At 34.4% G+C, this 27,732-nt stretch overlaps 1 pseudogene; it reads left to right on the top strand.

Moving 5' to 3' along the window:
* The first annotated feature begins 15,771 nt into the window (after positions 1 to 15,771).
* On the top strand, positions 15,772 to 16,338 carry LOC123833284 (annotated as a pseudogene).
* The last annotated feature ends 11,394 nt before the right edge of the window (positions 16,339 to 27,732 follow it).

The raw sequence follows: 27,732 nt of genomic DNA on the forward strand, positions 1-27,732 counted from the left end.
AGCCTTATTAGTCTGCCCACCAAGTGGACTGTGTGTACGTTGTGAAGTCTGTGGGGTAGCAATAGCCAATAATTTAAAGCTAGTAGAGGAGTCACTAAATGCAATCACCTACCCTTTGCTGGCATTTAAAATTCAGGAATAACTACAAAGGACACACAGACAAAACCAAGGAGGGTGGAATCAGGGGAGGGAGGCAGGGATGGCTGTGGTAAGAGGGAGAGATGGGGGAAAGAGGCAGAAAACTGTACTTGAACAATAAGATTTTAAAAATGGAAAAAAAAATTAAAAGCCTAATACTTTAGTAAAGGGATTATCAGACCAAAATCTAATTCGAACTCAGTAACCCAGAGAAGTAAGCTGAGCACTGAAGGTAATGTTTCCCTAAGCACATTTGCCAAGCAAGTCCAACTTGGACTTCCCTTTTTTGTTTGTGTGCGATTTCCCTTTAAGGACAGAGAATAAGGCTCAGGGTCCTAACCAAGACGGAGAGTTTAATTCAGGGTCCCTTTTCCCATAAATCTAGTATTGCAAAGGTCTTCATCCTGAGGGTAAAGATGAACCACTATAAAAAAAAAAAAAAGAAAGAAATGAGCCAATGTGAAGTTGGTGAAGTGGACTGGAGACTCTCCAAAGTGACACCGGGAGTTGTCAAATGGATTGTAACGACAAGTTTACTTGCATATGAACCTTTAGGCTGTTCAGTGTTTTCACTTTTGGCGGTGGTAGGGATAAGTTTTATAATATATAATCAAATGTTTATTGTGCTTATAGTACTCGGTCTCTAGATGGAAAAAAGCAGGGAAGGATTTCTTTTCTAAACTAAAATATACTGTAATTAGAATAATTACTAAATGGCTGATGTGGGTGGTGATAAGGACAGTTTGGTGAAGATGACAATGACAAAATACAGGGACAAAAGTAAGTTTACAGTTGTGAGTACGCAAAACAGAGTTTATTCTTATGTTATTATTTATTAATTATTGTATTACTTTCCATATGAACAACTGTAAACCTACATTTGCCCCACCCTATATTTTAAATTTAAATGTAAAAAAATGCAAATAACAGGAGGAATAAATTTAGATAGGATGTGCTGGTCAGAGTTCAGAGTCTGTGGTCTCTGAAGAATGTATCCCTATTCTTGTCCTCAAATTTGTCTTCATCCTCCCTTCCCGAGTTAAGGAATGTTGTCGGTATTTTCATGACACCAATTCCCCCAACTTCTTATGTGAATTAAAGAGAGATGTAAACCCTGCTGAGCTTTCTTTCATTCCATTTCTGTGTGTACTTTAGATGTGTACTCATTTTGGGTTTCACACTTGTCATTTTATAGTAACCTTTCTTGGTCTCGTTTCCTACATTTATCTTATATAAAAACACATTTGATGTGGGTTTCTTGAATTAGGTTTTACTTTTTAATGCTTGTCTAGAAATTTTTACATATTTTCTACTGGCCTTTATCAATATATTTTCAAACCTGAGTCAAAATACAGAGTGGTGTAGAGTATCTAAGGAACTAACCCAACAGACCCTTTCATCATTGAGGCCAACATGTTCTGAAGCTATTCTCTCAATGTTCTAAGCACGGCAGTCCCTATGGCAATTACATTAAAGAGACAAACAATTATGGGTCTCCCCGTGGTATAATTTTATCAGGACAAGTACTTATGGGAATGGAAAGCACATTGTAGTAGTGAGATCAGCATTATTTTAAGCACTAAAATGCAACTTACTGAGGCTAATTAACCCAAGTAATAGCATTCAGAGGACATCCTTAGGTTTGAGGTTAGCAAATGTTATCAATGTCTTTGGCTATATAACTTATTGTGTAGAATTACAAACAGAAATGTATAAAAATGGAATGTCTCAGAAGGTAGAAGTTAAAGAAATCAAATTTAGACTCTATATATCTTGCAGTACTATTTTATTAGACTTCTGGATTTTTGATGTAGTGTGGTCAGGTACAAGAGTCCTTAATCAAACCAGTTGCTTCTTATAAATATTAAAGACATAAATAGACTTCTACTCTCCTCTTTCCTCCTTACCCAAACTTTACAGAAGTTTGCTAGGTTCATACATAAACCTGAAATGGAAATCGCTTTTATGATCAAGAGCTCATGGTAATTTCATTCTTGCAATACTTACAGGTCCGTAAAAGCAGTAACCAAGTCTCCAGTAATTCTTTCCCCTGTCTTCTCCTTCTCCTGTATGTCTGCCTAATGCTGCGCTTAAAGCAATGCTGTTATCAGTAGGTGTGATATAATAGGTGTTATGCACCAATCAGCAGGCATTTTTCACTTTAACTGAATAAATGAGAGAATAGGCTTGACTGCTACCACCCCTGTTCTAAAATAAAAGCTTGTCATCCCTGAATAGTGAGTTATCCTGTGAGACTGCTTAGTAACTTAAAAGAAAAAAAGTATAGTCAGTAATTTGTGGGCTTACAAGTGTTAGGACCTTTATTACATACTGAAGATACACTCAAAAACAAAGCAGGCAAAGTGCTTTACTTCCATGAATTTCTGGGTTTTAATTTTATTTCTTTAAGGGGAAGCTCTTGCTAAAACTTGAGCCACTCTATTCAAGAGTAGAATTTATATTATATTACAGCTGATGCTTAAACAATGCAGTGGTCAAGGGTGCTGGCATCCCTACAATCCCTGTAGTCAAAAATCTGTGTATGACTTTTGACTTCCAGAACACTTAACTACTAATAGTCTGCGGAAGACCAGAGCCTTACTGATACCAAAAACAGTCAATTAACACATATACTGTGTTACAAGTATTACATACTGTATTCTTAACGATAAAATAAGTTAGAGGAAAAATATTATTAAGAAAATTTTAAAGAGAAAACACATTTACAATAATGTATGTGTTTTTTTAAAAATCCACATGTAAGTAGACTATTTGAAGATAAAGCATCATAGTAAATATTATGATATAAGTAGAAAATCAATGTTCTGCATGAAATATTGTAGATATAAGTAAATATTTTTATAAGCCACATGAAATTGTTCAGACTTCTGTAAATTCTTGAATGTGAATTTCATCAATAGCAATATGATATATTGGCTTTCAAAGTGTTTTATTTCAAGACTGAGTGTTCCTTTATAAGTGGAAACATAGGAAATCTTAATAGAGAATATTATTTATTATTATTATTATTATTGTATCCAATGCAATTGTGATGTATTAATCAGAAATAAAACCATAGAAATTTAACACTGTAGACAAATGAGCCTGTGTATTTATATGGCAAATGTGAACAATTTAATGTCATAGCCAATGGGCTAGTAATTCATCATCTTGTATTTTATTGCTAATTTTTTTTATCTGTACTCTTTTGGTGAAACTGAACCATCAAGTTACTAAAGAAATCCATAAAAGCTTACTTTTGTGTATTATTCTTCTGACAGAATACCTTCTCACTGCTAATGGATGCCTTTGTTTTACATTACATTTAGAATTGAGTGATTCAATGTTCACTGTTTTTGACTCATTTATGACAACATGGCTATAAAATTAATGAAGTAAAATAAGATCTTTCTACTAGCAAGAAGTTAAAAAAATTAAAGTGCCAATAAAACTCTGAATCTTGAGCCCTAATGAAAAAATTTTACTTATTAAAGAAGTTGATAGAATTTCTTAAATGATGTAGAAAATAGTAGACAAACACACACATAGATCTAAGTCATTTATATCATTAGCAATGTATCATTATTGAGCAACAATTACTGCCTTTATTGCTAAATGATAATATAAATAAAAATCGTGGTAGCTCTGAAATTATTCTAATCTATTCTAAGAGATTTATCTATCTCCTCTACTCTCTGAAGAATAAGTGGACAATAAAACCTAGGTCTTTCATCTCTGTAGTAATAACAATAATAACAAAACTTGTAAACATTTCATTGTATGTATATATTTAAGCACTTAATAAACAGTCACTTAATATTCATAATGATCACATGAGGTAGGATCTCCTATGTAAGCTGATTTCAATCCTAGCGTATAGTACTTTTAACTATGATTTATGCAATGTCCAACAGCACATTATAACCAGCAAACATATGTCTCACGTAAATGATTTATAAAAATGAATATTTATTTAAAATCTAGGACTGAATTAGCACATTAATTAATGCAAAAAATACAAACCCTTTTCCCCAGGGTCTCACAATGTAGACTCAGGAATCTATGTACACACACATATGAGTGCGTATAGGTGTACTTTTTTGTGGTTGTATTTTTTCACCTTTTCTGTTTTCCAACCTCTGCATTGTTATTTTTTTCTATGTGCAGCTGAGAGCATATTTCTGAGACTGATTGCACACATCTTTTGAGGCTTTTTCCTCTTTAGAGGGAAATTTATTTTATTTTTAAAGAGGCCCCTGTTGGGCTATAAGGCTGCTGTAATAGTGTTTAAGCCGAAGATTCATTTTAATTACAAAAGGGTACCTGGATGCTCCACTACAGTAGTACTTGTTAGATAATGAAAGCAAGAGAATTTAAAACTTCTATGAAAACATAAATACAGTGTTGCATTTAAATGTTTGTGATTTAATTTTTAAACTCAAATTATCATTACATAGAGAATGGTGTTCTTTATTGGGAAGTTTATGTTTTCTTCCAAAGATTGTGCAACACATTACCAAACATTTAAATCTAGATATAATGTACTGTATTTTGCTGTGTATAATGCACACGTTTTTGTCCAAATTTAGGGAAAAATAAGGATGCACGCTCTACATGGATAGTAACCTGAAACACCTCGTATCTGTTCTTGTGTTTTTGGGGTCTTTTTTAATATATTTTATGAATTATGCTATTACCATTGTTCCATTCTCCCCTCTTTTATTCCCTTCCATTCTGCACACCCCCTTCCACCCCTATTTCTCCCCTTTAGTTCATGTCCATGGGTCATACATATAAGTTCTTTGGCTTCTACATTTCCTATACTGTTCTTATCCTCCCCCTGTCTATTTTCTACCTACCATCTATGCTACTTATTCTCTGTACCTTTTCCTCCTCTCTCCCACTCCCACTCTGTTGATAACCCTCCATATGATCTCCATTTCTGTGATTCTGTTCCTGTTCTAGTTGTTTGCTTAGTTTGCTTTTGTTTTTGTTTTAGGTGTGGTTGTTAATAATTGTGAGTTTGCTGTCATTTTACTGTACATATTTTTTATCTTCTTTTTCTTTGTTCTTGTGTGTATAATTATTTGTTATACAACATTTCTTGTACAATAATATATTAAAAAATAAATTCTAAATTCCCTTTATAATACAAAACAGTATCTAAATATAAATAAATAAATAATTGAATTACAAAATTAAAACAAAAGATTTTTTTTCCTGAAAGTTCAGGCCAAAAACATGGGTGCACATTATACATGGCAAAATATGGTATATCATGTCTTTAAGATTATAATATTCTAAACATAATTATTGCTGTCTATACTTTTAGTTGTTTCTTATTGTGGAACCCTTGTCTTATTTTTCCTTTTTTTTTTCCTCAGGAAGAATTTTATCAACTTCATATACTATTCCCTATTCATAATGAATTTAGTTAATTGCTATATTTACTCAAGTATAGATGCCCTGAGCTTCTAGTTCAGAGTCATATGAAATAGGGTGGAGATATATATATATATATATATATATATATATATATATATATATATAGTCCAAACTGAGCCAGTCTTTACAATCAAAAGGATCAATTATTAAGCAAGTACAACCAGTACAAACCAGGACTATCCTGAGTACCCTGGGACATGTGGGCACCCTGCATACAAGTGTTCCCACTCCACTGGAGGTCATCTGCGGTGGGGGAAAGGAGAGGCATTCACAGCTGCCTCACTGTCCTCATGCTAAGAGCTGCTGCTATTAACATATGAATGTATTTGTTTTTTGTATAACTTCCATATCAAAAGTCTAATAAATAATTAGGAAAGTTGTCAATATCATATCCTGTTATTTTCACCTATTATTTAATATTCTTTTTACAGATTCTAGGTCTGTGAGAAATACATATTTAAAGCTTATAAACTATGCCAGAGATATTTCACTTAACCAGTCAACTAGGTTGAGTATTAAATTGTTTAAAGACTTTAGCATTATTTAGTAGCAAACCATTGAACATCTTGGCATCTCATCCTCACCTTTAATATAAATTTACAAGTAGAGAATTACTCAATTTTGTGATCTATTATGATTTTACACTTTTATGTAATAGAATCACATTCCCTTTCCTACTTTCCACTTATTTGTGATTTCATTCTATTATGCCCGACTAAATCCATTAGACATTTGTTTCAATTTTTTAAACTATTTACTACAAAAAGAAGGCATTTGTAGTATCAATCTGTATTTGCCAAAAGCATTAGATTTTAAATAATGGCATCTTCAAAATATCTCCAGGGAATATTTGCCTTTCCCCAATTCAAGCAAATTGTATTACACAAATTATCTCCTATAATGACTTCTTTTCCTATTAGTAGAATTTTGTATAGTGGGTCTTTTTTCAGTCCTCATTCCTCTTGATGTTTCTTGGTGATTCTACTATGGGAGAATTAATTTTTTCCTCACTGACTTGAGAGAAAATAGTAACCTCCACAACAGCTTTTGCTAAAAATTGGTTTTGTATCTGATAGAACTTAAGGGATCCATAAAACTTTCCAAGAAAGAAGTTAAATGAGCTCCTCCACTTTAGCAGCTCAGTGTTGCGACATTATCCAATCTCATCGCAACAATTCTGCAGACACAAACTCTCTGAGCTGGCTCCTCGTGCAGGAGGGGCCTGTTTGGATACCAGCGGATGGAGCTCATAGGTTAATTTTCAGTGAAAATCTCATACATTTAAATCAAATATATTTTGAAATGATTATACTTATTTAAAGAACACATTAAAATGTTACATTTGTCATATTTTATATATTTTTTCAGAATTGCCTTTTGCCTAAGAATCAAGTATATTTCAACTATAAAAATGGTCATGCTGGTTTATTTTTTTTTTACTATCATACTTCCTCTATTATATTTGGCATACATATCTGATTTATCCTTTAACTATTTGGGGGGCAATTTGAAAATAAATTATGTCCTCTTGCATCTGTAATTTTTCATTTAGAAGGTTATAAGTACATAAACACAATAGAGGAATTCTGTTTAGAAGACAGCTATAGCTTTCTCTTTAAAGTTCCATGTATGCAAATAGAGGTATAAAACAATAACATTTATACAGAAAATGAAGTGTCAACCTTTTCTCCAAATTTGAAAGTTATCATGATAGCTTTATCTTTAACGTAAAGATATTTTATATCTAAAAGTTAAGAAAAACATGTTTTAAAGAAAACACACTTAAAACCATGACTCATATATTACCATAAAATGGAATGTTATCTTTTAAAAGCTTAGTTCTCAAAAGACTTGCAGAATTCATTTTTAAGCTGGGGCTGTTGCCATTAACCAAAAATTTCAAAGGATTTTTATAAAGTTTCCTTTGGATTATACTGAAGTCAGCTCAACTGTCATTGTGACATAATAAAATTAGACACTTTGATTGCGTGTATACCAATACCAGAACAAATGTAGTGTACATAATCAAAATGATAGCCACTTCCTCCTATTTCAATTTTTTTACTTTTTAAAATTGTGTCAATGATACCTTTATACTCCCAAGATAGCCATGGATATCAGATATTGATAGCCAGTTGAGGTTAACCAGCAAATTATCTCATTTAGTTTTTTCAGCTACCTAAGTGCTCACAACTGCTAATTACTTACTGGCTTATTTACCTTGACCAGATTTAAGTCAGGCTTCCCTGCCCCACAGAACCCTGAAGGTTGGCTTACCCCTTAGCTTAAATAAGCTCTAAGGTGTATGACATTCCTCTTTATCAACTCACTCTAAGAACTGGCTGACCACATAGACACATTTCCTATTAAGACACCAAGTCATACTTTCTGCTCATTCTCCCAAGTTGTTCCATCTACAACAAAATTTCTGCTAGCCCTACTTACCTGTCCCTGTATTAAAAAAATAATAATAAGGCTTTCTCTGTTTAATTTGGAGATGCTTTTAGATCTTGTGGTCAGAGTTTTTTATTTTAACAATAATCTTTTCAAAAGAGGCTTATTTCTTACCTAAGTCCAGGTTCCTGTTAATTGACATACTCACTCAATGTTGTTATCATTATTCATTATCCTCAAATTATATGATAGAAAACTGCTTATAAAAGACATAAACTTATTTAGCAAAGATTACATATATAAAATGTTGATACTAGAATTTTAATATAGGTCTGTATTATATAAAATTCTCACTTATTACAGTGCTTCATATTATATGGCTTCAAATATAATAATATTCATTAGAAAGATTTTACATTTTAAAACAGTACATTTTAAAACATTAAGGCCTAGTTTTCTTTTCAACTTCTAATCTGTTTACCACCCTTCTTCAATTGTGGAAACGGAACTTGTCAATCCACCCCCAAGTAGAATTATTAGGCGTGTATATTCTTTTCACACTTGGCTGCATGCTTCTCCTCAGGATCACACCGTAGACACCGTGGTCCTGGCACTGGGGGCACCAATACTGCCTCTGGCTGCCTGGCCGACTCCTCTGTGAGTCCTGGTCCTCAGCTGGTGTGCTCCCTCCCCTGCCACCCATTCCCCAGAGTCCTGAAGTGCCATCTAATTATCACATTCCAGGAACTGATTAAAACTTACAGGGGACTCTAAGAGATATAACTCTTAAACCCAAATGAGCAAACCTGTGAATCCCCACCTCACTGAATGAAAATTCAGAAATTTCAGTATGTGGGATTTCTTGGGAGTGAGGGTCTTCAATTTGTTCTGTTCTTATTTTATCACAGAGGAATTGTGTGTGAATTTATAATGTGTACATATGATAAATTTATGACATACAGCAAAGTATCTATATCTACTGAAAAATTTATTCCCAAATCCCATTGCTTTACGCTTTCATTGTAGAATGAATGAATTAGTGCTGCCTGTTTTTTTAACTTATATTAAAATCAACAAAGGTGAACGTCCTAATTTCCAACTTCTTTATGTACTTTTAGGATAACTTACAAATCATAAGTTTTTGATTATTATTTAATGTATTCCCCTACAAACATAGTTATAATAAGTCACAAATAGTTCTATAGAACAATTCAAAATATGCTAGGTAATGAAATTGTTTATAAGGCCCATACCATATGATTCTTATAAGTGTAATTTCCATAATGTAACCCATATAATTCTGATTTCATGTTTCTTTTAGAATAAATAGCAGAAAGAGAGAAGATTTTGGCACACAGAAAAAAAGAGCTGTATCCTGAGAACAAAATAAAAATAATTCTGAGATTTTAAGTTTAAGATGTTAACTATGATTATGGAACCTTGCTGCAAATAAGTGAAGTAAATGTCTGCCTTTTTCTAGGGAAAAGAAATAATCATGACTATGTTCAAAGATCACAATGAGGAATTATTTCATTTGGTAATGCAGAAAAATATCAAAACTTAAGTTTATATTCAAGTTGAAACCTAAAGCTGAATTCTGTGCCAATCTGAGCCATTGATTGTGCCCCACTCCTTTGTTTGAAATATATTTTGGTATCCTGTAGAAGTTATGCGTGGTCAGTCAACTATGGAATTACAAACTCTCCCCAGTAAGAGTGATGCCAAAATTAATATAAAAAACTGAAGTACAAAAAAAAAACAAGTTTAAAAGAAGAGAAAAAGGCTAAAAAGAGGGAAACCAAATATTCAATGGTGGGAATCCAGCCAATTAATAATTTTTAGATTGATTTTATTTTCTATTTAAATTGACAATTTCATTTATGCTGACTTTGAGATAAACTTATGGTAGAAGTTTTATGGTGAAAATAGAAAAACATTAAATAAATAAAAATAACTTTTGTTAAAACAAGACTTCAATAATTATATACCTATATGTAACCATATATGTTTATTCAAATATTTTATTGTTTATGCTATTACAGTTGTCCCAATTTTTCCCCTTGCTCCCTCCCCACATTTAAACTTGTATATATTATCTTATGAGTTAAAATTAATATATATATATATAGTTGACAATCTAGGTTTGATTATAGTATTTAGAATACTACTTTTAATTTTGTGGTTATATATTGAATATTTAAAAAATGTTTATCTATTGTAATTCTATTTCTAATTTTCTTTCTTATTTTCAATATCTCTACCTTTCATAATTTTTTCTTCTTTTTACCTACCCAGTTTGGAAGTTATATGTAATTCTAGAGTCAGAAAATGTTTACAAAATCATCAAACCCTACTCTCTAAGAAGAACTAGAGTAACATTTCTTATAGTAGTCACAAACAGTAATCTCATATTTACAAACCAATTTGTGTCCAGTAATTTTCTGGATAACACAAATATCAGTATGGCCAATGTTAGCTCACTTCACATTTGTGTTAATATTTATAACATGCAGTTTTACTGAACAGGTATACAAGTTTTTCTTGAAATTATTTGGTATCTTCCAGTTTTCTATCTCAAGCATTCTATGGAACTCCTATTTTAACTGAGAGATACTAACTTGTACATTTTGGAACAAATCGAGAGGCAGTGTATGTTCACTTAGTTGTCCAAGGTCACATTAGAAAAATTAGAAAACTCTGTGTTTATGTAAAGAGAGGCTTTAGGTAAAACAATTAAACATTTTTAGTTGCTATAGCTTATTCATTCTCATGCCATTAATTGAAGTAGGTAATGGACAAATTAGATTTGAGATTGGTGGGGAACACACAGGTTGATCTGTCCAGGCAGCGGTTGAAAACACTAGTTTGCAGTTGCAGAGAAACTTTTCTCCCATAAATGTTGAACTCAAGAATTAAGTATTTGTTCAAGAGGGCTTTATTAAATGTTTACCACCATGGTATAAGCTAGGGATAAAGTTGCATTGAGCTGTGACGGGATTCTCTGATCCAATGGATTGAAACTGATAAATATACAAATGAAAACAAACATATGAGAGAATCTAAAATAATTAAAGTTATATGATAAAAATAAAGTAGGTAATTTTTTTAAGTGACTGGTCAGGCAGGGTCTTTAGGATAAATGGTCAAGATACTCTTTCTGAGGAGGTAAGCCTTCATCAGAGATTCTAGCCATATGAAGAACTACGGAACATCAATAAGATAAAGAAAACAGTGTCATAAAAGGTAGATTATTTAGGTGAGCCTGGCATTATCACTTAAACATTTTCAATCTGGATATTATTCAGAAATTCAATTTCAGGTCAGATATTAAGGAAGTTAGAAATTAAAGAAAGAGAAGGATTCAATGTACCATTGCTGGCTTTGAAAATGGAGGGGGGTCATGTGAAAAGAAATGAGAACAGCCTCTATGAGTTAACGGTGGCCCAGGCCAGCAGCCAACAGAGAGTACACAGCCCATGGAGGCCTTTGTGTACTGAACAGAGAACCAAACCACATTTTGATGAATGCCTCACCTATGGAATCGTGAACTCATAAATGCTGTTGCATGTGCTATAGTTTGTTAGATAACATTGGGCCACTGTTATAGATGAGTGTAGTACCTGATTCCAACAGGTTCCAGGGAGGAGAGAGAGCCACTTTGGCTGCAGCAAGGAGTGTACCTAAGAGTGATAAGAGGAGATACGGGAGCCCTAAACACAAAGATTCAATTTGATGTAAATGGATAAAATTCCCTTGGGGGTTCTGTAGAGTGAGAAAAAAAATTGTTTTAAAAGAAATAGTAGAAAATAGCATCCTGTTAGGAATAATAGTAAGAAGGGGAATACCAACAAAGGAGCCTGATTAAAAAATAGGCAGAGGACCTAAACAGACATTTCTCCCATAAAGATATATAGATGGCCAAAAGATGCATGAAAAGATGCTAACAATCACTAATTACTAGGGAAGTACATATGAAAAGTACAATGAAACATCACTTCATACCTGCCAGAATGTCTATCATCAATAAATCAACAAACAAGTGTCAGCGAGGATGTGGAGAAAAGGGAACCCTGTACACTGTTGGTGGAATTATACATTGGTGCAGCCACTTTGGACAACAGTATGGAGGTCCTCAACAATTGAAAATAGAACCACCAAAGGGAAAACATTGAACTCATGGCCTAATTGGCAGTGCATGTGCAATAATCTTAGTTAATAATTGTATTCTCTAGCTTCCAAACATCTTTAAGCCTCAAAAGTCTATCTTGAAGTGAAGTGGTTGAATGTCTGATGGGTAAAAGTAATAAACTTTAAGCTATTCTTAGCTAAAGGGTGTGGTTTAAGGCAGGACTCTGGCGTTACATAAGTATCTTATTTCTTCCTTAGGTAGTCCAACAGTGATCTGAAGATAAAAAATAGAAAATCATTGCCCTGAGAAAGTGAACACCTAGCAAGTTATTTTTAAGCAAGATAGTAGAACTATAAAACCCAAGCCAATATCAATGTTTCAAATCTGTTACTATAATGGAGAGAATTAATGCCAATATTTTCTATTTTAATCCAACACTTTCCTCCATAGTCAGAAGACTGATACTGTACTACTTTCAAAATTATATGTAAGCTTTCAACAAACCTATCAAAATGACTTCTAGCTTTTATTTTACTTTATTTTTTAATTGAAATTATTAAGGTAATGTTGGTTAATAAACTTACACAGATGTCAAATGTCCAATTATATGTCATCTGCTTATTGTATTGTTCACCACTGAAAGTCAAGTCTCTTTCCATAACCATTTACTCCCCCTTTGCCCTCTTCTTCCTCAACACACCTTCCTGCCCCTCTAGTCATCACCATACTGTTACCTGTGTCTACGAGGGTTTCTTTTTTTTTCTTAAATACCTTCAACTTTTTTACCCAGCCCCCCAAACACCCTCCCCTCTTTCAGCTGTCAGTCAGTTCTCTGTATCAATGAGTCTGTTTCTATTTAGTTTGTTAGTTGTGTTTGTTTTTTTTTCCCATTAGATTCCATGTATAAGTGAAAACATATCATACCTGTCTTTTTCTGACTGGCTTATTTCACTTAGCATTATGTTCTCCAGGTCCATCCATGCTGTTGCAAAATATAAGATTTCCTTCTTTTCTATGGCCTAGTAATATTGCATTGTGTAAATGTTCCACAGCTCTTTTATCCACTCATCTACTGATGGGCACTTGGGCTGCTTTCAAATCTTGGTTACTGTAAATAATGCTGCAATGAAGACAGGGATGCATTTATTCTTCTGAATTGGTGTTTAGGGTTTCTTTGGATACATTTCCAGAAGTGGAATGACTGTGTCATGAAGCAGTTCTACTTTTAATATTTTGAAGTAACTCCATACTGCTTTCCACACTGATTGCACCAATCTGCATTCCATACTACCCAAAGCAATCTATAGATCAACACAATTCCTATCAAGCTAACAATGGCATATTTCACAGAACTAGATCAAATATTTCAAAAATTTATATGGAACCCATAAAGGCCATGAATAGTCACAGCAATCTTGAGAAAGAAGAACAAAGTTGGAGGAATCCCACTACCTGATAGAAAACTATACTACAAGGCCATAGTGATCAAAACAGCATGGTACTGGCATAAAAACAGACATATAGATCAATGGAACAGAATAAAGAGCCCAAAAATACACCCATGCCTTTGTGGTCAATTAATATTTGGCAAAGGAGGCAAGAACATACAATGGAGTAAAGATAGTCCATTCAATAAATGATGTTGGAAAAATTAGATATGTGCCAAAAATAAAACTAGATTTTCTTACACCACACACAAGCATAAACTCAGAATGGAGTAAAGACTTAAATGTTAGATGTGAAAGCACCAAAATCCTCAAAGAAAACACAAACATTAAAACCTTAGACAATTCTTGTAGCAATATTATTTTTTCTAATATACCTCCTTGGGTAAGGGAAGCAAAAGAAAAAAACAAATGGGACTACATCAAACTAAAATGTTTTTGCACAGCAAAAGGAAACCATCATCAAATGAAACAACAGCCCACTGAATGGGAGAACATATCACCAATGGTACATCAAAAAAAGGGATTAATATCCAAAATATATGAAGGATTTCTTGCTTTTAAAGTAACAAATCATTAGCTCTTTGGATTCGGATCTGTGGCATAATTCTAGGTTAGCTGCATGTTTGCTAAAAGACCTCTGCATTTGTGTCAGATGTTTCCTGTGGGCTGCCAGGCTTGACATAGATGTATACTGTAATGATACAGCCTAGAGCTTTTACAGAAAGTGTTTTCTCTTAAATGTAGCATGGAGAAAGATAAAGTGTCCTGAATTCCTATTAAGCTTATACTTTGGTTGTCGTTTCTTCTGAGGAAGAAAAAAAAAGATTACTGAAAGCTATTTCTGCATGAGATTTGTCCCACCCCATGGTATTTATGAATGATTAAGTAACTAATTTGGCAAGTCATATTATTTTTTTCTATGCTTTTTTTCCTCCATTACATTTCCTAGGAATAGCATCATTAACATTGAATTGGTTTTTTTATGAAGGTTGGAGCTCCCAGTAGCTTTTGAAAATATTGTATAAGCTTTGCAACCCTCTGCTAATTGATGTTTCACCCTTTTCCTAATCACTTTTAAATATGTAGATCAAAAAAAGCTAAAATATTTTGAATTTGATATTGAATGATTATTCAAGAGTAACTCCTTAACACTGTTTTTATACATTTATTAAAATAAACTTAGTATATACACTATTTAAAATTTAGCATGGAAATTGCAGTTTATAAGATGCAAAATGTAAATGTTTTCATGTATATTTGGAATAAGTTATTATTTCTTCAAATGTTTAACTAAGTAATCAATTAATGTCTGTTGCACAGTTCCATATTAACATGGAGATTGGCTGGATGCACATTGGATAGAACTACAATAGGCTGAGTATAAGAATGAAGACATGAAGACACCATCATCAAAACAAAAAGGGAACCAACTGTGTGGGAGCACACATTCGCCAATAATACATCAGAAAAGGATTTGATCTCCAAAATATATAAAGAATGCATATGACTCAGCACCAGGAAGACAAACAATCCATTTATAAGAAAAGGGCAAAGGATCTGAATAGACACTTTTCTAAAGAGGATGTACAGATGGCCCATAGACAGAAAAAAGACACTCAATATCACTAGCCATCGGAGATACAAATTAAAACCACAGTGAGTTATCACCTCACACCTGTCAGAATAGCCATCATTAATAAATCAACAAATAAGTGCTGACAAGGATGAGGAAAATAGGGAATCCTAGTGCATAGTTGGTGAGAATGCAGACTGGTACAAGCCTCTGTGGAAAACAGTATGGAATTTTCTCAGAAAACTAAAAATGGATCTGCCTTTTGACCCAGCAATTCCACTACTAGGATTATATCCTAAGAATCCTGAAACACCAATCCAAAAGAACCTATGCACCCCAATGTTCATAGCAATGCTATTTACAATACCCAAGTGCTAGAAACAGCTTAAGTGCCCATAAGCAAATGAGTGGATCAAAAAACATTTACACGATAGAATACTACACAGCAGAAAGAAAGAACTCCTATCCTTTGGAACAGCATGGATCGAACTAGAGAGTATTATGTGAAATGAAATAAGCCAGTTGGTGAAAGACAAATACCATATGAACTCACTTATAAGTGGAATCTGCTTTCGGCTTTCAGCTGGGAGGAGGCGAAGGTGCAACTTTCTTTGGTCCTTCCGAATCCAGTTCATCCAGTTCAACCAGCTGCCTCCCCCATGCCTCCAAAGTTTGACCCCAACGAGATCAAAGTTGTTTCCCTGAGGTGCACCAGCGTGGAAGTCAGTGCCACGTCTGCCCTGGCCCCCGAGATTGGCCCCCTGGGCTTGTCTCCAAAAAAGGTTGGTGATGACATTGCCAAAGCAACTGGTGACTGGAAGGGTCTGAGGATCACAGTGAAACTGACCATTCAGAATAGGCAGGCCCAGATTGAGGTAGTGCCTTCTGCCTCTGCCCTGATCATCAAAGCCCTCAAAGAACCACCACGAGACAGAAAGAAGCAAAGAAGCATCAAGCACAGTGGAAATATCACTTTTGATGAGACTGTCAGCATCGCCTGACAGATGTGGCACCAATCTCTGGCTAGAGAACTCTCTGGAACCATTAAAGAGATCCTGGGGACAGCCCAGTCTGTGGGCTGCAATGTTGATGGCCGCCACCCTCACGACATCATAGATGACATCAACAGCGGTGCAGTGGAGTGCCCAGCTAGTTAAGAACTACAAAGGAAAATATTTCAATTAAAGATCACTTAACAATAAAAAAAATAAGTGGAATCTAAAGAACAAAATAAACTAACAAACAAGATAGGATGATAGGCATGGAAATGTGGAGCAGACTGAAACTGACCAGAGGGAAGGGAGGAGGGGGATAATGGTGGAAAGAAGAGGAAGGGACTAGACAAAGAACAAGTATCAATGACCCATGGACATGGACAACAGTATGGGGGAGCAGTTGGGGGGTGGGGCAGGGGAGAGCAGCAAGGGAAAATTGGGACAACTGTAATTGAACAACAATAAACAAATGATAATAAAAATGACTGATGAAAGGACTTCTGTTGCTTCTGTTGGCTATACAGTCCTTTTAAAATGTTTTTTTTTTGAAAGAATGAAATCTTACCATTTGCAGTGTTATGGATGGAACTAGAGGGTATTTTGCTAAGTGAAATAAGTCAGTCAGAGAAAGACAAATACTATATGATTTCACTTTTATGTGGAATCTAAAGAACAAAATAAGCAAGCAGCTCTATATACATCATCCAAACAGAAAATCAATACAGAAATATTGGCCTTAAATGACACATTAGACCGAATAGACCTAAGTGACATTTATAGATCTTTTTATCCCAGAACAACAGATTATACATTTTTCTCTGGTGCACATGGAATATTCTCAAGAACAAACTATATATTGGAACACAATACTAGCCTCAATAAAATTCAGAAGATTGAAATCATACCAAGCATATTCTATGACCAAAATTCTTTGAAATCAGACATTAACTGCAAAAAGGGAAGTAAAAAACAAACAAAAAACCAAAAATGTGTGGAGATAAAACAACATGCTACTAAAAAATGACTGGGTCAAAGAAGAAACAAATGGTGAGATCAAAAGATAATACACAAAAAAATTATATACAGACAAATGAGAATAACAATAGGACATATCAAAACTTTGGAGATTCAGCAAAAGCATATCTCAAGAAACAGGAAAAGTCTCAAGTAAACAATCTAACATTATATCTTAAAAAACTAGAAAACAAAGAGCAAAAGCAGTCCAATTTGAGCAGAAGAAGGGAAACAATAAAAATTACAGAAGAATTAAACAGAGAACAAAAAGATTATAGAAATATTAACACAACAAAAAGCCAGTGCTTTGAAAAGATTAATAAAATAGACAAATATGTGGCCTGACTCACTAAGGAAAAAAACAAAAGACTCAAGTAAGCAAAATCTGAAATGAAAGAAGGGAGGTTACCACAGACATTATAGAAATACAAAGGATCATTCTACAATACTATGAAAGATGATAAGCCTCCAAATTCAGTAACCTAGAAGAAATGGATAAGATCCTAAAAATATATAACCTTAGTAGACTGAGTCATGAAGAATTAAAAATATTTTTTAAAGATTTTATTTATTTTTTGACAGAGGGGTAGGAGGGCAGAGAAAGAGAGGGAGAGAAACATCAATGTGTGGTTGTACTCATGTGCTCCCTGCTGGGGACCTGGCCCACAACCCAAGGCATGTGCCCTAACTGGGAATCAAACCAGCTACCTTTTGGTTTGCAGGCAGGCACTCAATCCACCAGCCATGGCAAGAATTGGAAAATCTAAAGTGAAGAAGTTGAGAGAATCATCAAATACCTCCCCCAAAATAAAAGTCTAAGACCTGATGCCTTCACTAGAGAATTCTACCAAACATTCAAAGAAGATTTGATATTTATCCTTCTCAAACTCTTCCAAAAAATGAAAAGGAGACAATACTTCTTAATACATTTTAAGAGGTCAACATAACTCCAATACTAAAACCTGGCAAGGGTAACACACACAAAAAGTAAACCACACGCTAATATCTCTGAATACAGGTGCAAAAATCCTGAACAAAATACTCTCAAATTGAATATAACAATACATTGAAAAATCATACATCATGATCAGGTGGGGTTCATTTTAGGGGCAGAAGGATGGTTCAACATACACAGATCAATCAATATAATGTATCACATTAACAAAACAAAGGATAAACACCATGGAGAAAAAATATTTGATAACATACAACATCCATTTATGATTAACATATTCAATAAAATATAGGTACAGAAGGAAAGTTCCTCAGCATAATAAAGGCCATACATGACCAGCCCTCAGCCAGTATCATACTCACTGGTGATAAACCAAAAGCTTTTCCTCTAAGATCAAGAACAAGATAAGGATGCCCATTCTCATCACTCTTATTTAATATGGTTCTGGGGAGTCCTAGCCAGAGCAATCAGGCAGGCGAAAAACTAAAAGACATCCAAATTGGCAATGGAGACGTAAAAGTGTGTTTCTTTGCAAATGACATGATTTCCTATATAGAAAACTCTAAAGAATTCACCAAAAAAAAACACAATTAGAAACAATAAACAAATACAGTAAATGTGAATTTCTCATTCACATCCATGTAGTCTGAATCCTCTAACTGAGGGATAAAAACTGGCTACTGATATTGATATTAATCAATATCACCCCAATAAATTCAAGTTCAGAAAGTTAAAAAATAAACTATTGTGAATGGAAAGATTTCAGATAAAGCTTGAATATTTAGAAGTCACTAGGTGAACAAGAAATGAAGGCTATTTCAGGTAAAAAGAATAGAACATGTAAATTCTGAAGAGGTTGCAGAGTAGAATCAAGGGCAGCTAAAGGATAGGTTTGACAACACAGGAGTGATCTGAGATGGGGCAGGGAAGGAATGAAAAGAAGAGCAGGGATACATGAAGGTTATGGCAGCTCTGCAGAGGAGGCACCTGGAGTGGTGGAGTGGATGTAAAACTACAAGAGGTAAACAGACAAGTGTGGGGTGGATTTTGCAATGACCCCATGAGATATGTTGTTGACTTGTACTACATAAAGCAGTAAGAAAGAGAATAAATATGTGCATATTATGAAGCAGAATCTAATCCAAATACCACATCGGAAGATGTGAGTGAACTGAGTTGGGAATGATACCCTTCTGGGTAGCTGGACACTTCCAGGAAAGCATTTCTATAGGATAACACATCTAGTTTTTGCTAGATTGAATCTCAGTTGCCTGGTCTGTTAGACAGTTATATACTTAGACACTTAGACAGATAGACAGACACACACACACACATGCCCACAGGGTGACTGATAATCAAGGGAGGCTGAATCAGAGAACCACTTGGGAGTAGTCACTTTTAAATGGTAATGTAAGCATGAATGTAGGTGGGTTTGCTAGGTATGCAGGGAGGGCACAGAGGAGCCAGCAAAGTCACACATAATCAAGGAGAGAGGGGTGGGGCCCTAACAAAGATGAGAGCCAGTAGACAGGCCTCTACTTTTTAATCTATGAAAAACAACTACTAAATTAATTACACATAGTCAAATAATTATTTTCAGATAGTGTTCGCTTACACTGGAGACATCAAATATCACTTAATCGAAATATAACCACCCAGAATTTCTCATTCACATCCATGTAGTTTGAATCCTCTAACTGAGGGATAAAAACTGGCTACTGATAGAAATTCTTAAAGGTATCTCTTCCACGGGGAAATGAGAGAAGCAGTGGTGGCATTGTAAGAATAGTTTCACTGGCATGTTGCTGAAAAGCCTGAATGGTAGTGTGTGCAGTAGAAATTTTCTGCTGTTGTCAAATAATATTTAATGTTATAAAACAGATGAACTGTTTCAAACAGTGTGTGTGGTATGGTCCCAGTTCTGTTAAAATATTTATTTGTTTATGCTCATAGGCAGGGATATATGATTTTTATATGTAAATGCTAAATGGCTATGCTTGGTGGAGGAATGAATATTCGTAGTTTCTTTATTTGAGCTTTTCTGGGGCATTTATTTTTTTTAATTTTACACATGCATTTTTGTAAAAATTACAAAATATTATTTGAAGATTGGATGTTAATAAAAGAGACAAAAAAGTCAAAGAGAAAATCAAAGCCTAAAGATAGTTAAGCTTATATTTTGAAAATAAGGAGTCAGGGGAAAGAGAAGGCTGAATGGGTGAGAAGAAAAGTCAGCCATGGAAAGAGAAAACCCCGGAGAAGATGGGAAGGACAGGATACAAAGGTTGATCACACAGAAACAAGGTCAGCTTTGGAAAGAAAGGTACTTTTTCCTTATAAGTAATAGGAAGGGGGCAGATGTACGTAGAAGAGGCTGATGCATATGTAGATATAGCCTATTTACACTGATTAGAAAAACAATCCACCAAAAATATTGGGTGAATGAAAATAGTAATTCTTACATATGTTAAGTATTAGTAAAATTTATTTTAACTTGATTTGCTTGATTTAAGGTCCAGGTAGCAAAAGTTAATATGTGACTCCATCTGAGTGTCAAACAATAATGAATAGTGGAGGTTATTGCTTTTAATTAATTATAATTAATTTTAATTAAATCTTTAAAAATAAAGACATTTATTTTAAAAATCAACTGTGTATGAACCCAAGAAAACTCAAATCCACAAGACCATAGTGTTGGCTGCAGCTCATAGGCCTCTACTTTTCAATCTGTGAAGAACAACTACTCATTTAAATGAACATATTCAAATATAATTTTTTCAGAGTATGTTCACTGGATACATCAGCACCACCTAACCAAAATATGACCACCCAGATCTTTTCATTTACATCCATGTGGATTGAATCCCTAAATAGAAAAAAAAATACATTTTATATACATTCTAGTTTTGAATAGTTTTATTTTGACAACTTTCTGAATAAAAGTTCATGAATATAAATATGGTTCTTTTCAAATTATACATGAATTCTTTGCATAGCAACTTGCTTTGTTTCCGTGCTAGCTTTTAGCTAAATAAAATTTCAAACATTAAGGATGAGATACCAACATATTGAGACAGAATTCATTTTGAAGAAAATGAAATGGAATGTAAAATATAAAACAAACATCTAAAAATCGGATTTTTGGAAATGCATGAGATTTTTACATTGTTCTAATTAGGTTTTTTTGGTAATATAATAAGTTGTTCCCTACTTTTATGTTTTGAGGCAAAGATTGTGGGTTATAATGTTGTTCAGTAGGCATGATGTAAGCCTGCAGATATCAGAACATTGAAAGAAAGTAATTTTTGCCAACCTATTTACGTTATTACCTTTTAGAGGGGAAAGTTGACCAAGTATTCTCTCAATTTTCCATCATATTCAGAACTGTTATGCTTACATATTTGCTATTTCATTCAAAGGTACAAACCCAGTAATTAAATCTTCAGCACACCAATGTCACTGAACTGAAGGGATTTGTTTGCCTGTAGGCACCAATGCCTAATAAAACACAAACAGGTGTTTGGAGCAAACAAAGTAAAGTTTTATTTAAGGAAATGGCACCAAGTCTGGAGACACCAGTAAACTTGTTCTCTGAAACCTGGCTCCCCAGTGGCTGCTAAGAGATAGACAGATTATATATGGGAAAAATAGTTAATTATGGTAACTGATGGTGTTGGTGTGGTGAGTTCTACTGACTGACTGAGGCGAGAGTAAGAAGTAGTTGATCATTGTATCAGGTCCTGATATTAGCCAGGGTAGACCATTGGTTCCCTGAAGGTGTGGTCAATAGGGTCCTCCTACCTTCATGGGCCTAGGGCAGAAACACAACTGAGGTTAAGATGTTATCTTTAGTTTTTAGTTTTATTTATTATTATTTTTTTTTACTTGTCATTCAGGTACAGTTTTCTGCCTTTCCCCCCAACCCGGCCCAAAACCCCAGCCCTCCCCCACTCCCTCCCATCCTCCCCATTATTGTCCATGTGTCCTTTATAATTGTTCCTGCAAATCCTTCACCCTTTTCCTCTGAAATTCCCTCCCTAACCCCTCTGGTCACTGTCAGCCTGTTCTCAACTTCAGTGTCTTTGGTTATATTTTGCTTGTTTGCTTTGTTGTTTAGGTTCCTGTTAAAGGTGAGATCATATGGTATTTGTCTTTCACTGCCTGGCTTATTTCACTTAGCATAATGCTCTCCAGTTCCATCCATGCTGTTGCAAATGGTAGGAGCTCCTTCTTTCTTTCTGCACATAGAATTCCATTGTGTAAATGTATCATTGTTATCTTTAGTTTAAAACTCTTTTCCCTCGGTAAAAGCACCTGAGGCTTTTCTTAAGACAGTTTGAAATTGACTAAAACTTGATGTCCTAAGTGTAACCAGATGCATGTCCCACTGCCTGCTTCTAGGAAAGCCAGTACTCAAGAAGCAGTTGCTGATGTAAAGAAAAGATGTTTACCTGGAAGGTGGGGAACTCACGTGTCAAAGCCCCTCTTCCTGGGAAGATGGGAAACTCATGTCTCAAAGCCCACCTTCATATCTCTGTGAAGACAGAGTTCTTATAAGGAGGAAGAGGGGAACAGAACAAAGAGATCAAAGGAGGGGTCGCAAAGTTCTCTACATGCTGACGAGCATGGTCCATTCCAATAAAGTAAGTTATAGTTTGGTGTGCATCATCCCAGTTTGGTCATCCTGGCTTCATGTCACCTGGCTCCACCATTGAAGGTCAGCAAATCTCCCAGAGCTGGATGCCTGAAGGTCAGAGTCTATATATTTTGAAGTTAGTTCCTAGGATTCTTATACAAACATGCCGTATATCTGCAAGCTACATATTAGTCAGAGCTTGCACTTACAGAAACAATGTCAAAAGAATGATTTGGGGGTTTACAATTTCTTACTGTTACAAAAGGGCTTGATGATTGTGGGGGTGGATGTGTAGTATGTGCCCAGGTAGCAGGATCTGGTGGAAAGGAGGCAAGTGAGCTATGGTTCCATTGCACTGGTCAAAGATGGCTTGGATTAAAGGAAAGGTCATATTAAAGAAACAAAGATCCTGTGCCAGAAAGAGATAAGTACTATTCCCATTTTCCACATAATGATATGGAGGCATTCTCAAGACCCTGAGAGAGCAGGGGCTGATTCTAGTATTTGAAATTTCCAGTCTGTCTACATTCTTTCTCACTAGGTGATATTGTCAAAGAATGACTCTTTTCTCCTATGTAGTAAACATAGTTCTAGTGTTAGGTGAAGGTGAAATTTCCACTTCATTTCCTTTGGGATTGTGTTTATAAAGTTGTATTTGTTTCTGCTAATTTTTTAGCAACTGCTCATTTGAGACATCAGCATGTATCTTTTATATCTCCAGTTTTCTTCATCATATTTTAATACAGTTGTCTTTCAGAAATAGGTAAACTTTTAAGTGAGGGTAACACATAGGAATATATGAACATATATATTGTATATTACATACTAATTATATGTATACACACATATATAATATGCATATTCATATATAACTTTTGTTCTTTTTTGCTCATGCAAAATCGCTAGTGTTTGCCAGAATTTCACTTTTTTAAAGGGTGTCTGGAAACAGGTTGAGCATCAGCATGTAACATTTATCTATAGCATACATGGAACTGTGATGTTTAGATAAAATGTAATCGTTCATTCATTGCATAATAAATGTTTAGCAGTGTGAGTAATGTTATTAAAAAAACAAAAGAATTGGGGACATTTTGTATGTATAACAAAACTTACTTTTCCATTGGTTTCCAAATTCAAAGCTTATTTATTTATTTATTTATTTATTTATTTATTTATTTATTTATATTGATGTTAAATTACAGTTGTCCCACCTTTTTACCTGTTGCTCTCTCCTGCCCCACACCCCCACTCAATCCCCACCCCATTGATCGTGCTCATGAGTCCTCTATTCATATTTCTTGACTGGCCCTTTCTCCTTCTTTCGCCCATTACCCTTTCCCCCCTGCCTCTGGTCAGTGTCAGTTTGTTCTTTATTTCCATGTCTCTGGTTCTGTTTTGCTCATTTGTTTGTCCTGTGGATTAGGAATGGAACAGATGAATATATTTGATTTCAAAAGACTGCTGTACTAAATTAGCTTGGGGCATGAGATGCTAAAAAATGCTATTACAGAATCAACAAGATGTCTATGTTTTAAGAGAGGAGACATTGTGGGAACAGTCCTGATAGAGTATCAGTAGTTCATTACTGGAAAAAAAAATAGTTCAGGTTGTGTAAGAGGGATCTCAGTATTGAAGCAAACTGTAGAAAATGAGGTTCAGTGTCAGATAAATCTGATAAATCTGCTGAGGTATGGGGATGCCTCTTGGTAATTAGGACAATACAATACACTCTTTCTAAATAGCATGACTTTGTTTTGGTGCGTCATTCAACAGGTTAGTAAGCACTGGCTAGGGGCCATTCTAAAGGCAATACCTGATTCTCCACAGACAGAGCCTAGAAAAGGAGCAGCACATTGTTATATACTTGTTGCTCAAAAGCATGTTATAGTAATCATAAACTAGGTTTCATCACTTACAATCAGAGAGTAAAATAACTTTATTTAGTTGTATATAGTTCACCATTTTTTATAAAAATAAAGATTAAATATAACTAGGGAGAGAATTACATTAAAGCATGTTGGTTAGTTGAGAGGTATAATCTAATTTATATATTGACATAACTTAATTATTTATGTATCTGATGGATAAATTCAAAATATGTTCATATATTTTTAATTCTAAAACAAAAACAAATTAATTGTTATAGCAATAAAATTAATTGAGTTTGTTAAAAACCTGACAAAGTTAGTCCTATTTGCATTTGTGGAGGTCCCCTAATAAAAAAGAAACTAGTAGATATTTAATACTTGATGTATGTCTATTTGCAGGTATATATTTTTATATATACTAAAATATTTCTTATTTGGAAGTATATTTTCAAAATATACCACATTTCTTTACTTCACACATACCTACTTTAGAACAAATGGTTGGTAAAGCAGAAAATGCTTTCACAGTGCTTATGGTCAAACCTCAGTTCCAAAACTGAGGAATTTGGGTCCCCCAAATACAAATTGACTTGCTCTAAATTTTAGTTGAAGGATCTTATCACAGCATTTTTATCTCTATTACAATACACTTTTAAACAGCTTTAATGATAACCTGGTCAGTGCCCTCTCTAAATATTTATATTAACCACTTTAGTTGGGAAGGAAATAATAGTCTGCATTGATAATTCTATTCAGTGACCATTATTATTTAGAGAACAAACATAGACATTATTTTCTACTGAAGAGAACCAAACAATAAAAATCAGCTAGTCTATTACTTTAATTTTCTTACCTGGCCTGGGTTCTCAGCTAGAATGCATTTTGCTTTTTTTTTTTTTTTTGCTCTTCTGCCTGATAGTGCTTTTCAGAATTGCCCCTTTCCCTTCCACCATAGAAGTGGATCTCTGGGGTGTTTCAGGGAATTGATGGCTGTTGCTGGCACAGATAGGACTTATCTTTTCAATAAGATTTCAATCTCTAAAGGGTGATTTAGACTTGACTCTGCCTGAGGGTAGTTTGATGCTTACAGAAAGCATTTTTATGAGACTAAACAGTGATCGGAATACAAATAGAGGTAGATAGTAAAGCAAAGAGAGAGTTTTTGACAGTTTTGAAGTTCCTGATCCAGAATGTCTGAACCTATTTGTTATCTAGTCTATTAACATACATGAAATATTTGTGAGCATGTATTATGTGACAGGCATGTTCAAAACACTGGGATAAGGCACCAAACAACAAAAAGGTGTTATGACCTCACATTGTAGGTGGAAGAGACAATGAACACTATTCTGAAAGATAACAAATGCACTGAATTGAAACTAAGCAGGGAAAGTAAATTGCAAATGTTAATAGTGTGAGTGGGGAGGAATTTTAAATACAGCCTTCAGCGACGAATAGTGTATTATTACACTATAATACATAGTGTATTATAGTGTATTAATAGTGTATTAAGTCATTATTAATGACTTAAAGGTTGTGATGGGGTAAGACAGGCAGAAGATGAACAAGTCAGCTAGTGTGTCTACAGCAAAACGGGACAGGCCAGCAGGAATTTGATTTATTGTCCATCACTAGTCATAAGGAAGCAAACTCCATGAGGGCATGCATTTTATTTCTTCGATTCATTCCTATATTCTCAATCACTGGCATAATGTCTAGCACATAGTTGATACTTGATAAACTTTTGTTGAGTGAATAAATGAACATTGTTCCCAGATAGCTAGTGGCCATTTTGCAGTCCCACACATCACACACCAAGATGATATTATCTGACCATGAAAACAGGGATAGGCTAACAGAAGTAGCTGAGATTGGGAAACTTCTAAAGCATATCTAAAGTTTTAAGAGTTAAATTGGTTATTGCATCTTTTTTATTTTTACAATAAAGTTCAGAGTACCCTACATTTCTTAGAAATATAAATTAACTATCTCAATTAGCCCATAAAAATTGCATGCAGATAATTTGCATTTATGTATTTTTAGATTCTGATGACTTTAACTAATTGAGGAAGAAAAGACATATTGCTTTAGGCTGACCATTGCTTTGTATCCCGTAATATGGAAGTTCTTTATCTGAAGACTAGAAAGTTATCACAAATATATAGTTCACCATCAGTAAAAATGTAACATAACTAAATATTGAATATGGTATAAATAAAGATAGTGACTCAAACAGGATAGTTAATCTAGAACTGAAGTGAAATGTTTAGAGAGTCCATGGATATAATATTGTAATAACCAAACAAGAGCACTGATCTAAAGTAGAATAACACAGGCAATAAAAACTAAGTCTCAGAATTGAAATGTAGAAGGCTGGCAAACTGCACTTGTTAGAAAATCAAGACAACTCATCATCTCACTAAGTATGATGACTTATAATTTATACTCCTAAGTAAAATACAGCCCACTGCAATATCCCATTCATAATCGCAGTACACAGCTGCTCTCCTACCCACAAGCTCATCCACCCCCCCAGTCACCCCACCAGTAATATTATACTTGTGAGTTTTTAAAGGTTACGTTCGTACTTCAAAATCTAGAGGTTCTAATTATCTCAGACATTGGGGGTAAGTCTTCTATTGAGTACTTCTCTTGATTTAAGTTGTAGGAAATTGAGACACGTTAAACATATGTTGTTTCTTTCTTTTTTTATCTTATACCTTTGTGCTGAAGTATCCAGTACATGATATATATTATGTTTTCTGCTCAGTTACGTATACTATGAATTGGCCTGGACAGCCAAATGTTGGCAATGGGGACAGTGAGACCTCTAAATATTAGTGACTTGTATTGATAACTACACCAAATACTGGAGAAGATGTGGCTCTGTCTGGTATTAGGGCTAAATATGAGATGAAAAAAGTAGTCTTTGTTTTTTTATTTCAGAGAGCAATGATTCTCTTGTTCTTAAAGCAAAATGTTTAATAAAAAGAATGGGATGCAGATACAATCTAACAAGCAGCTAAGAGATTTGTTTCCTCCTGAGAAATGTGTGCTACAATGGAGCTGTTGGTTTCTGGGTAACTGAAGTGAGGCATCAGTCAGTAGAAACCTAGAAGCAATGCTCCAGGGAAGAG

The sequence above is a fragment of the Phyllostomus hastatus genome, unplaced genomic scaffold (genome assembly GCF_019186645.2).
Source record: "Phyllostomus hastatus isolate PE091 unplaced genomic scaffold, TTU_PhHast_1.1 phas_scaffold_21, whole genome shotgun sequence".
Classification (NCBI taxonomy): domain Eukaryota; kingdom Metazoa; phylum Chordata; class Mammalia; order Chiroptera; family Phyllostomidae; genus Phyllostomus; species Phyllostomus hastatus.